This window comes from Ursus arctos, unplaced genomic scaffold, assembly GCF_023065955.2.
Source record: "Ursus arctos isolate Adak ecotype North America unplaced genomic scaffold, UrsArc2.0 scaffold_9, whole genome shotgun sequence".
In the NCBI taxonomy this organism is placed as follows: domain Eukaryota; kingdom Metazoa; phylum Chordata; class Mammalia; order Carnivora; family Ursidae; genus Ursus; species Ursus arctos.
In genome coordinates, this window is record NW_026623111.1 from 5,301,115 (window position 1) to 5,314,296 (window position 13,182).

The 13,182-nt window shown below is 47.8% G+C and overlaps 1 protein-coding gene across 5 annotated transcripts in view; it reads left to right on the forward strand.

Moving 5' to 3' along the window:
- EVC2 (EvC ciliary complex subunit 2) overlaps positions 1 to 13,182 on the forward strand; it is a 125,561-nt gene that overhangs the window by 49,045 nt on the left and 63,334 nt on the right. The window lies entirely within an intron of this gene.

The following is a 13,182-nucleotide window of genomic DNA, read 5'->3' on the forward strand; positions in this document are numbered from 1 at the left end:
AGGGGGTTCCAGAAGAAGGGGTGACCAGCTGTGTCTGATGTTGCCTGCAGTTCCATCAGGTGAGGACTGGGAGGGGTCTGGTTTTTGCAGCCGGGAGATGGCCGAGGGCCAGAGCAGATTTGGGGAGCATGGGGTGAGTAGAATGGCCACCATAACCACTGTGACTCCACTACTTTGCCATGCACGGGAGCAGAAATGGGGAGCAGCAGACTAAGGGTAACCTGGGGCCAGGAGAAGAACATTTATGGTGATGCCAGAGCCCTGAGCATTCTGCTGGGGACAGTCCTCCACAGACAGGGGGAGGCCAGGGTTTGGGGGGAGGGCAGGGACAGTTGCAGGAAAGAGGGTGCCGAGAAGATGGGAGCCAGGGCTTGGGTGTCCGCACTGGGGAGGGGCCGGGCCTTGCGGGAAGGAAGGTCCAGAGTACACAGGGATGCGTGCAGGGGTGTGGATGGGAGGTGTGAACACGGCAGGTACCTGTGTGATGCTTCTCAGTGACATATGACATGAGGACATTGGGAAGAAGAGGGGAGGGCTGTGGGAAGGTGTGGGACAGTCCTGTCTGAGTGGACAGGTGGCTTAACAGCAGAAGCCCAAAGCGTTACCGGACAGGTAGGCTGCGCATACGAGGCCAGAGGCCCCAGCCAGCCTGGGAGGTGCAGAGGCTGCCGAAGGTCAGGAGGGGGAGGGTAGAGCCCAGGTGTTAGAGGTCGGGTTGAGAAGCAAGACCTCCTGGTGTGGGTCCCAGCAGCGGCACTTACTGTCAGGTGACTCGGTGTCTTATCTATCAAGTGGGGCGAGCGGTGGCTGTCCCGTAGGTGCTAGGACAGAAGCTGGCCCCAGGCTCTGTGTTGGGGAGCAGGAGAGGGACGAGAGGTGTTCCCTATGACCACACACTTGGGGGCTCCAAAGAACAGAGCTTATTCTCCCATGGTGCTGGAGGCCAGAGGCTCAAAGTTGGTTTCCCGGGGCTGAAGTCAAGGTGTTGGCAGGGTGGCATCCCGTCGGACGCTCCGGGGCTGAAAACCCGCTCACACACCTGTGCCCTGCTGCCCAGCTCCCACGAGCTGCCGGGTTCCCGCCAGTGGCTGACAAGCCAGAGCGGGATTTTTTATGGGGGACAGAGTGGGGACTGTGGCAGAGCAGAGCGGCAGTAATGCCCATCTAGTTTCCATGGCAACCCTCACTGTCCTCTTCCCGGCAACGCGAGGGTTTCTTTGAGGAGACGCTTTCCTTCTTCCAGCAGGTGCTTCCCGAGCCCCCGCTGAGCTCCTGGTGCTGTGCTAGGCGAGGGGCTGGAGATGAGGCTGAGAAAAGCAAGCACCCCCAGAATGCCCACCGTCTACGGGGGAAACAGCTCATGCACGAATCAATGCAGCGCCGTGAGACCGTGCAAGCTGGAGGAAGCATCAAAAGGGCCTCTGCCGCGTGCGAGCGGTTTACACCTGGTCCAGCGAGCCTTTGCGGGGTGTGATGTGACGTTCTCCCTGACTTGGCGTCCATCTAATCCACACCACCCCATCCAGGCCACGAGGCTCATGCATCATCTTGGGGGTTTCTTAGAGATAAAAGGAATCACCCCAACTGTTGGAGTATCCAAGGGGGTCAGGAAGGAGCTCCCATCTCCCCTCCCCTGGAGTCCTGAGCCAGCGGGGAATAAGACATAGGTCGGGCACGTTCTCCAGCCTGGCCAAAGCACAAGTCAGCCTCACTTTGATTACTCTGAAAACCAGGTCGGACGATGTGGCTTACCTGCAGGCATTATGCGCCCCGCAGCGACACTGCACGCCTCCCCGTAAAGCCATCTTCGGAGACCGCCTGCTCTGGGCCACCGTGTGCTGTGGCTGCTCACGCCGAGTGCCAACCCCTGGCCCCCCGTCAGTTCCCTCACAGAGCTCCTCCACGCGCAGGGGCCCCGAGGACGGGGAGATGTGCGTGGCCTCTCCCCGGCACTGGCCATTTTGATCAGCCTCCCAACCAAATGAATGCTCGTCACAAACGCAAAGTCTACGCAGGCAGGCAGGAGTAGAGCCGGCTTTTCTGGGGATGGCGGTGCTTCTAGCAGACTTTAGGGGTTCTGCCCTGGGCCACCCCCTTGACCTTACTATACACGGTTGGTTTGGCACCAGCCACAGATACCAGCCCGGAGAGAGGCTGTCAAAAGCAAGCCAGAAACTCCTCGTGCCCCCGGAGAAGACCACGTGTATAGTCCTCGACTCTGATTAATGCCCACGTTTCTTTTTTCTGTCTCTTAGCCAATTTTTTGAATAGTAAATAATGAACAAGGCGAGAAATGAGAGTGGCATAAAAGGCCGTACGGTGAAAGTCAGATTGTCTTCTCATCCCTGCACCGACGGCCGTCCGTTCCCCGTGCCACGCGTGTACCCTTTGGAGATTGTCCGAGGCGATATGCGTATTTACACATATACTCCCTTTTTAAAAATGTAAAATAATAGCATACCTCACACACCGTTTTGGGTTTTTTTTCCCGCTTTGCAACAATCTTGGAGATTGTTGACCGTCTGTAACTATGGAACAACCTGTTCTTAATTTTAAGTGGCTGCATAATATTCTAATAATAGTAAAGATTACTGAATTTATTGAGAATTTAATATAAGTGAGAGACAGCTCTGATTGTTTTTAATTATTTACTTAAACTCAATTTAGTTAGCATATAGTGTATTATTAGTTTCAGAGGTAGGATTCAGTGATTCATCAGTTGCATATAACACCCAGTGCTCATAATATCACGAGCCATCCTTAATGCTCGTCACCTGGTTACCCTCCACCCCCCTCTCCTCCGGCAACCCTCAGTTTGCTCCCTAGAGTTAAGAGTCTCTTATGCTTTGTCTCCCTCTCTGATTTCATCTTATTTTATTTTTCCCTCCCTTCCCATACGTTCATGTTTTATTTCTTAAGTTCCCCACGAGTGCCTATGATATTTGTCTTTCTCTGACTGACTTATTTCACTTAACATAATCCCCTCCAGGTCCACCCACGTCATTGCAAATGGCAAGATTTCATTTTTTTGATGGCTGAGTAGTATTCCGTTGTATATATACCACATCTTCTTTATCCATTTATCTGTCGATGGACATCTGGGCTCTTTCCATAGTTGGGCTATTGTGGACATTGCTGCTGTGAACATTGAGGTGCACATGCGTCTTCAGATCATTACATTTGTATCTTTGGGATACATACCCAGTAGTGCAATTGCTGGGTTGTAGGGAAGCTCTATTTTCAACTTTCTGAGGCACCTCCACACTGTTTTCCAGAGTGGCTGCACCAGCTTGCATTCCCACCAGCAGTGTAAGAGGGCTCCCCTTTCTCCGCATCCTCTCCAACATTTGTTGTTTCCTGACTTGTTCATTTTAGCCATTCTGACAGGTGTGAGGTTGTATCTCATTGTGGTTTTGATTTGTATTTCCCTGATACTGAGTGATGTTGAGCATTTTTTCAGGTGGCTATTGACCACGTGTACGTCTTCTTTGGAGAAATGTCTGTTCACGTCTTCTGCCGATTCATTGACTGGATTTTTGGTGTGTGTTTTGGGTGTCAAGTTTGATAACTTCTTTATAGATTTTGGATACTAGCCCTTTATCTGATAGGACATTTGCAAATATCTTCTCCCATCCTGTAAGTTTTCTTTTGGTTTTGTTGAATGTTTCCTTTGCTGTGCAAAAGCTTTTTATCATGATGAAGTCCCAAAAGTTCATTTTTGCTTTGTTTCCCTTGTCTTTGGAGACGTGTCTAGCAAGAAGTTGCAGCTGAGGTCACAGAGGTTTCTGCCTGTGTTCTCCTCTAGGGTTTTGATGGATCCCTGTCTTACATTTAGGTCTTTCATTCATTTTGAATTTATTTTTGTGTATGGTGTAACAAAGTGGTCCAGTTTCATTCTTCTGCATGTGGCTGTCCAATTTTCCTAGCACCATTTGTTGAAGAGACTGTCTTTTTTCCATTGGATATTCTTTCCTGCTTTGTCGAAAATTAGTTGACCATTGAGTTAAGGGTCCTCTTCTGGGCTCTCTATTCTGTTCCATTGATCTATGTGTCTGTTTTTGTGCCAGTACCGTACTGTCTTAATGATCCCAGCTTTGTGATAGAGCTTGAAGTCAGGCATCGTGATATCCCCAGCTTTGGTTTTCTTTTTCAAAATTACTTTGGCTATTTGGAGTCTTTTGTGGTTTCATACAAATTTTAGAATTGTTCCAACTCTGTGAAAAATGCGGATGATATTTTGTTAGGGATTGCATTGAATGTGTACGTTGCTTTGGGTAGCATAGACATTTTAACAATATTTGTTCTTCCAATCCACGAGCATGGAATGTTTGTCCGTTTCTTTGTGTCCTCTTCAATTTCTTTCGTAAGTGTTCTATAGTTCTCAGAGTGCAGGTCTTTTACCTTTCTGGTTAGGTTTATTCCTAGGTATCTTATGGGTTTTGGTGCAGTTGTAAATGGGATCAGCTCCTTGATTTCTCTTTCTTCATTGTTCGTGTACAGAAATGCAGCTGACTTCTGTGCGTTGATTTTGTGTCCTGCCCCTTTGCTGAATTCCTGTATGAGTTCTGGCAATTTTTTTGTGGAGTCTTTTGGGTTTTCTATGTAGAATGTCATGTCGTCTGTGAAGAGTGAAAGTTTGACTACTTCTTTTCCGATTTGGATGCCTTTTATTTCTTCTTCTTGTCTAACTGCTGAGGCTAGGACTTCTAGTACCATGTTGAACAACAGTGGTGAGAGTGGGCATCCCTGTCATGTTCCTGACCTTAGGGGTAAAGCTCTAAGTTTTTCCCCAATAAGGATGATATTCGCTGTGGGTCTTTCATGCGTGGCTTTGATGATGTTGAGGTATGTTCCCTCTATCCCTACACTGTGCAGAGTTTTCACCAGGGAAGGATACTGTATTCTGTCAGATGGTCTTTCCGCATCTATTGAGAGGATCATAGGGTTCTTGTCCTTTCTTTGGTTAATGTGGTGTATCACATTGGTTGAGTTGCAGATGTTGAACCACCCTTGCGGCCCAGGAATAAATCCCACTTAGTCGTGGTGAACAATCCTTTTCATGTACTGTGGGATCCTCTTGTCAAGTGCAGCTCTTGTGTGCATAACCTGTCTACTCCGCAGAGCAGCCTCTGAGCTAAGGACTATTTACAGATGAGGAGACTAAAGCACAGTGTGTGAGTCACTTGTCCAGAATCACATGGCAAGTACGAGGATGTGAGCCCAGGTGGTCTGAGTGCAGAGCCCACGTGGTCACCCCGTGCTCCCCAGCCCCTGGTGATCGTAGGGTTATTGACCTCCCGCATCGAGGGCTATGCACTTGCATGTAAAGTTAACTGCAGCTTGGACTCTTCAAAGTGGAATTGCCTAATTGTGTGCTTTTCATAGATGCTGTCGGATTGCCCACCATAGAGGCCAGGCCAGTTTACCGTCTGGCGTCGGAGAGTCCCTGTGTCACATACCCAGTCACAGTGGCTCCGGGTCGTTCTACCTGCGTCAGTCTGATAGGAAACCGTGGCACTTCCCTGTAGCTCCAATCTGCACGTTTCCTTCTAACGCACGAGGTTGGATATCTTTCGCACGTGGAAGGTGTTTGTGTCTCCTTGTCTGGTGAGCAGAGGAGGTGGCCTGGGCTTAGGCTGGACCATTTGAGTGCAGTGCTTGTCCCCCACTCCTGATCAGCCACTTAATCATTCGATGACCTTGAGCACAACCCGTAACCTCCCTGTGCCTCCGGGGCCTCTTCTGAACCCAGGGTGGTGATGGTGCACGCCCCACAGAAGGTGAGGATTTAACAAGCTCCTGTATGCCCAGGGCCGAGAACAGGGGCTCTGGCCAGGCTCCTGGTAAGTGATTCAGCTGTCTCCAGACCCTTTCATTCTCGGCTCTGTTCCGCCCATTGGACTCTACAGTTTCCTTCTATGACTCAGCCTTATAGATTTCGCAGAAATGGGCTACAGTTACTCACTGACTCCCCGCTTCTCAATTCCTTGCTCTAACTGAGCATGTCGTGCATTATTCGGTCCATTGAGGGCACGGAACCTGGCAACAGGCCGGGTCCTGGCCCCCCGGAGCTCCTAGTGCAGTCAGGAGGACAGGCATTCATGAGAGAATCACATGGAAAAATACGTGATTACACACGATGCTGGGCACTGTGAAGGAGATGATTCCTGGTGCTCTGACGACCTGGCGTTAGAGCCTTTCTTGCCGGGAAAGGTTTGTGGGCTGGAGGTCTGGTGTGTGGTCAGTCACCGGGGAGGCTGACTGGGGACAGCAGTGACTCAGGCAGGGGCATAAGCTTCAGGAAACGCCAGGCCGTCAGGTTATCCCGGGTTGTTGACCTGCAGCTGGAAAGGGAGGCCGGCCCGGTGTGGAGTCTGGACGGCTGGGTGTGGGCTTCAGGCTTTGATCTGGGTTGGGGTCCCTGGGCCTTTGAGAAGGCGAACACTGACAGCAGAACTGTGTGCAGTCCCCTTGCCGCTCCGGTTTCGGTGGGAATTGCAAAGTGCCTTTCCTTTCAAGCGTTCATCGATTTCATGTCATGATGCTAACCCAGGCATTTAGTTCAGACTTTTTACTTTGAAAATCTTTGCTTTGTTGTTTTTGTCTTATTTTTTCACAAACACGTGAAACTATTCAAGACGCTTAGTTGACACGCACGTATACATATCTCTTCAGGAGGATATCTCCTCCTGACCACTGTGGTCTGAGTGGGGGGAGGGGGACATCAGCTTGAGATTCCTAAATGTCATGGGTATTTCGGTGCTAGGGGACGTCAGCTCTCTGGTAGATGTGTTGTCACCATAGATTCTCATATAAGCGGCGATCACAGTGCCGAAGACCAGCCGGCAGGTCAGCCCTTCACAGCCCTCCTTCCTGCTTTCGCTCGTTTACCCCTTACCCAACCAGTGTTTCCCGAGCACTTTCTCATTCAGAGCTATTTTCTATGCACCGTGGATGCTGAGATGGGTCAGAACCAGAAACTCACAGTTGAGAGAAGACAGACTCATAGACAGTCCTGACAAGATGGCACAGCGCGCAGGTGGCAGGGGACGGGGCACTGCACAGGGTGGGGGGATGAGGGCAGATGGCAGAGCCAGAAGAAGAGGGAGGGTCAGGCTCTGGGACAGATGCGGCCCCATGAATTTCGGCTTTCGGTTTATCCATCTGGGAGACATTTAACGAGCGCTCCTCTTGCTGGGCACTGTCTAGATAAAGCAGGGACCCACGTCAAGTCCTCGTGCTCACACGCCGTCCGTGGTTGGGGGACATAAAATCCACAAACATGAAATGTAGGGAGGTGAGCCAGATGTCTGGCGAGATGGATAACTCTTGCAGCTCTTACCTGGAAAGACAGATTGTATTCTACCTGAAGAGCCTCTGAAACGTTTATAGATGAAATCAGATAAACCCTGGATGTCAGCTACATCGTCTTTCCAACCAGTGCTCGGATTTCCTTAACACCTTCCCTGCCAACGGTCCCCCAGCTTCTGCTTGTGCTCACACACACATACACACACACATTCACGCTCACACGCGGTGTTGGGTGCTACCCGCTTCACAGAGCACGAGGCCAGGAGAGGGCGGGCCCAATCCAACTACTTTTTTTTTTTTTTAGTTTTTAATTTATTTTTGATTTTTTATATATTTTTAATTTTTTATTAGACAAAATAGACTTCATTTTTTAAATTATGTTCAGTTAGCCACTGTATAGTACATCATTAGTTTTTTTTTTTTTTTTAAGATTTTTATTTATTTATTTGACAGAGATAGAGACAGCCAGCGAGAGAGGGAACACAAGCAGGGGGAGTGGGAGAGGAAGAAGCAGGCTCATACCGGAGGAGCCTGATGTGGGGCTCGATCCCATAACACCGGGATCACGCCCTGAGCCGAAGGCAGACGCTTAACCGCTGTGCCACCCAGGCGCCCCTCATCATTAGTTTTTGATGTAGTGTTCAGTGATTCATTAGTTACGTATAACACCCAGCTGTTATTGACGCACCTTCTGAACGAAGGGCTCTGCGGGAGGAAAAATGTCACAGAGGAAGGATGCAGACCACTGACGCCTTGTACCCTACAGTCTGTGTGAGTTCTTACCGAACCGGAAGTGTATGGTTTACCATAACTTTTGCTGATGTCTCGCTCACATACGTTGACTATTTTCACTCTGATTTAAGCTCTCAGTAGTTTTGACAGTGAAGGTACTCAGGAGGTATTTTCCCCACTAAATTTGCATTGTCCAGGCCCTCAAATCGACAGTTACAAATATGATTTTTGGTCCTGGCATGGAATCCCCATACAGTGTTGACTGTCCATGGAAATTGGCTCCTGGGAGGAAAATTTCAGTTTCTCTAGTACTGATTGGTTTTCGTGGGTTATGCTTACCCCAGCTAACTTGAAGATGCTGAATTTATACTGTGAAAAATGGGCGCGGATACTTTTTTTTCCTTCTGAATTAATTATCCTCCCTGCTAACGGGGTCTCTTTCACATTCAAGAGAACATTTTCTGCCTTGTGTGTCAAATCCTCTCCTCATTTTGTGTTCTTTGGTGAGAACTTGATTAATTGTTACATGAGATAAATAAGGAAAAGACACTAATGTCGTTCCCTTTTCTTGATCATCAGTAGCTAATCACAGTACTGACCAGGTCTGTGCAGTTTCTTTGAGAAAGACGTTATCATAAGCGAGCCTGTTAATAAACTTGAATGGCTTCTATTTATTACGTACCTCTTGAGCTGGACATCGTTTCCCACTCCTGTGTGAAGGTCCCCCTTTACAACAGGTGTGTGGTTGGTACGGGGTGTGTGTGCAGCAGAACTGGCCTGGGCAAACAGACTCATCAGTGCGGGGACAAGATGACATTTTTGTGACCTGGAAAAAACGGGTGTCCCCTGGGAACGCGGTGTTTGAATCCTGTCAACTCCACCAACTTGTTGCAGTAAGAATCTCAGCCCAGCATGTGTGACTCACAGGGGCTCCCTGTCTGTCTCATGGAACCATTAGGGACTTTTGGGGGGGGTGGTGGAAAATATGTGCATTTCATTATAAACCATTTAGAATGCCACAGGAGACGGCGGGAGTTACCTCCCCGCAGCGGACCCGGTCCTGTATGTCGACAGTGAATTCCTAATACCTATTTTCCTCTCCTGTGGCCATTTGGGAAATTAACAGATGAGAGTTGGCCTCATTAGCTGCATGGTATCTTAATTCGTTTAAAAGGACATTTTTCTTTCCTTTGTGGCTTTGGGACATCCTGGCAGTTTTCATTGTTGTCGCTTCTGACAGTTCATCTGTGGTGATTAACATGAAAACGGTTTAAACAGAAAGTGCTTGTGAGATTGTCTCCCCAGGCAGTTGGGAAGGGTGAGCTGTGTGTGATACTCTGTTCTGCAGCCTGTGTCCTGGGACGAGGGTAGCCAAGAACAGGGAAACAAGGATGACTTAGAATGAACAAAATTCGAGATGCTTCGCAGTGCGTGATTGATTGATTGATTTTATTTATTTATTCATCTAAGAGAAGGGGAGAGCACGCGAGTGGGGGGAGGGGCAAAGGGAGAGAGAGAATCTCAAGCAGACTCCAAGCCAAGTGCAGAGCCCAAGACGGGGCTTGATCTCAGGACCTGAGTCAAAACCAAGAGTCGGATGCTCAGCGGACTGAGCCACCCAGGCACCCCTACACCATGCTTTTTATGTTTCTCATCTCTTTCAGCCTGTGAGTGTGACCCCCTCATGCTGCAAGGGAACTAAGTCCTTGGTCCCTGGGTCCCTTAGCCAGGAGGCGGTTTGACAACAAAGACCCGAGGAGATGTCCTTCCGTTCATCCCAACCCCGTGCTCCCGGTGAAGCACTTGCAGTGTGCCCAACAGGCAGCCACAAGATTTTCTTGTGCAAGCTAATCAGTGAGTCAATTAATGAATGAAAGAGGGAGTGGTCGGGCAGGGTGTATTGGTTTCACATTCAGCAGTCACAAATTCCCACAAACTTGGTGGTTTAAAACAACACAAGTGCATTGTCTAACAGTTCTGGAAGTCATGGTACCAAAAGGGCCTCACCAAGAAAAATCAGGATGTCAGCTCTGCACGTGTGATGTTCAGAAAGTACTTGTTGAGAAAACGAAAGATGAGATGCATGAGCTGTTATTTAAAGCTAGACTGATTGTGTTGTGTCTGAAGGACACAGGCGCTAGTCTGACCTAAGATGGAAAACTGAGCATCAAAAACAATAATGACTGCATTTGATTGAAACCCACCAAATCTATGAAAATCTCTAATTTCATAGCAATACTGTGCAGAGGCAGGGTATGTTCCTTGGTCCAGCTAAATAAGCACTTGGACTTGGAAGAATCCCTTAAGCCCCACTTGACCCCGTGTACGCACATGGCTGCAGGGCAGGAGCGTGGCTTGCTGTGAGGATGTCAGGCATTCGTCCATGGGTGTCCTTGCCCCAGATCACACTGCACATGCTTTTTCCCCAGGTGACACAGCTCGGCTGCAAGGAGAGGTAATCCTCACCAGGCAGCTGTGGGAGCCTCCCTGTCTTGAAAGCTTCATCCCCCATGGGTGCCAGAATCTCCTGTAACAACTCATAGAGCATCCAGGGTTCCCACAAGGGGCACGACCAGTTCCCAGAGTCACCTCAGTCTTCCCTGTTAGATATCTGTGGTTCACTCATAGGTCCTCCTAACCCAATGTGATCTACTGATAAGGTATCATTTTCCCCTAAGCTGTGTTGCCTGGTAACATATTTGATGTTCTTCCTCTTATGAGTTTTCCGGGTAAATGTGATCCAGAGCTCAGACTCTCAGGGACTTGGCCAGAGTTTTATCAACCTTTTCCTCTCATACCAAATCAAACCAAAACCACAACAAAGTAATAGACCCTAACTCATTCGTCACCATTGGAAGTTGTTATGACAACCAATTGTCATTAGCAAGGAATCAAACATCCATTCTGTCTACAGACTTTATGTCAGCGTAACTGGATTGCTGAAGAAGCTTAGCTTTCAGAACGTGGAAGGGATAGAATTAGAAAATGTGCATTTCTCAAACCTTAATGAAATCATGGATGTTAGTGACAGTTACGCGTGGATACTAAAACCATTAGGTAAAAGTGGATAGATTTTATAGTGCCTGAATCAGGTTGGCGGCTTGAGTGTACTCATCTCTCTTAGCAGTGACCCACCGTCTGACCTTACAGAAAGGAAGCACACAGTACCGCTTATGGGGTATTTTGGAAAACAAATTAAGTCTGATTCTAATCAAGACATAAGATCCAGCTAGTACTTTACAGGAAATACAGAGGCTAGAGGAACAGTGACACCCCATGGAAAGAATCCACCAAATCCAGGATGTGGGGCATTCTGCAGAATAAATAACTCAGCTTCCCCAACAGATCAATGTTGCAAAAGAAAAACGGGGCGGGGGGGGGCAGAATAAAGTGGACTTAACTGACATTGGGGGACCTTGTTTGGTTCTTGAGTGAAACTTCCAACTGTAAAAATCATTTTGACACACTTGAAATCGTTTGAATAATGACTGACATTAATTATTGGAGTTACTGTTAATATTTTAAATATGACTGATAATATATTTGATACGATCATGACATCAAGATGAGGTAAATAGACACACACACAGATATGCATAAGCACGTGCTTATATAGGCGCGTATCCTTGACGGTTAAAGATACACACCGAGGAATTTACAAGTAAAATGGAAAACACGGGATTTGCTTTAAAATGCTCAAGCACTGGGGTGCTGGGATCGAGACCTGTGTCGGGCTCTCTGCTCAGCAGTGAGCCTGCTACTCCCTCTCCCTCTGCCTGCCGCTCTCCCTGCTTGTGCTCACTCTCTCTGTCTGTTAAATAAATAAAATCTTTTAAAAAATGCTCAAACAGGGGGCGCCTGGGTGGCTCAGTCATTGAGCGTCTGCCTTGGGCTCAGGGCGTGATCCCAGAGTTCTGGGATCGAGCCCCACATCGGGCTCCTCTGCTGGGAGCCTGCTTCTTCCTCTCCCACTCCCCCTGCTTGTGTTCCCTGTCTCTCTGGCTGTCCCTCTCTCTCTGTCAAATAAATAAATAAAATCTTAAAAAAATTTTTTTTTTAATGCTCAAACAAACATTAAGAGAATAACTAAAACGAGTTTGGTAGCTAGTGACACTTTTTGAGGTTGGGTAGTGAGTACATTGGGAGTCATACTCTTCTCTCTACTTTTAAATGGTTGGCAATCTCTATAATAATGTTTTCTTAAGACCCTTATCTTTTTACAGTAAGATGCCACTTTCTCCCATCAAATTATCAAAGATTTTTAAGCATTGTAGAGGGAGGGGCGAAATACGGATCCTACTGCTTTGCGGGGGGAGTTTTTCTGGAAAGCAGTGTGGCAGGGCGTTCTAGGAGCTTTCGAAATGTTGCTCACATTTGATCCAGTGACTTCATTTGTGGATCTCATACTGAGACTATCACTGTGAATAGCAAAAACTTTTAAAAAGATATTTGCTGCAGGATTATTTTACATTTTGAGTTTCCCAAGTAACCCAAATTTGCAACACTAGAAAAATGGTTTAAATGAATCATGGTACATCACAAGGTGAACCATTTTGCAACCATTGTGAAAGAAACCTTTCCAGTTTTTTAAAAAAGATTATTTGAGAGAGAGAGAGCGAGAGGACACGTGCATATAAGCAGGGGGAGGGGCAGAGGCAGAGGGAGAAGCAGGCTCCCCACTGAGCAGGGAGCCCAACTCGGGGCTGGATCCCATGGCCCTGGGATCATGACCTGAGCCCAAGGCAGATGATTAACCAACTGAGCCACCCAGGTGCCCAACCTTTACAGTTTTTAAATACCCCCAAAGATGCCCGTTACTGTGCTGATTGAAAAGAACATAATTGTCCTTGCATCTGTGCAAATGGTGTGCATCCAGGGAAAAGTGTAGGCAAAGAGAGACAGACGGGAAGCAAATACAACCAAATGCCTTCCTTGGTTCTGTTGAAATGTTGGCCTCACAGTGAATGACGTCTCCTCTGTCTTTATTTTCCAGATTTTTTTAATCATGAACATTAAATATTTTTTCTGTGCATCATTTTACAGCTCTAAGAGGTATAATTAGCCTACTGTAGAATTCGCCCATCTTGAGAGTATAGTCTGCTATGTTATTCTAAAACATATAGTCATGCGACCACCACC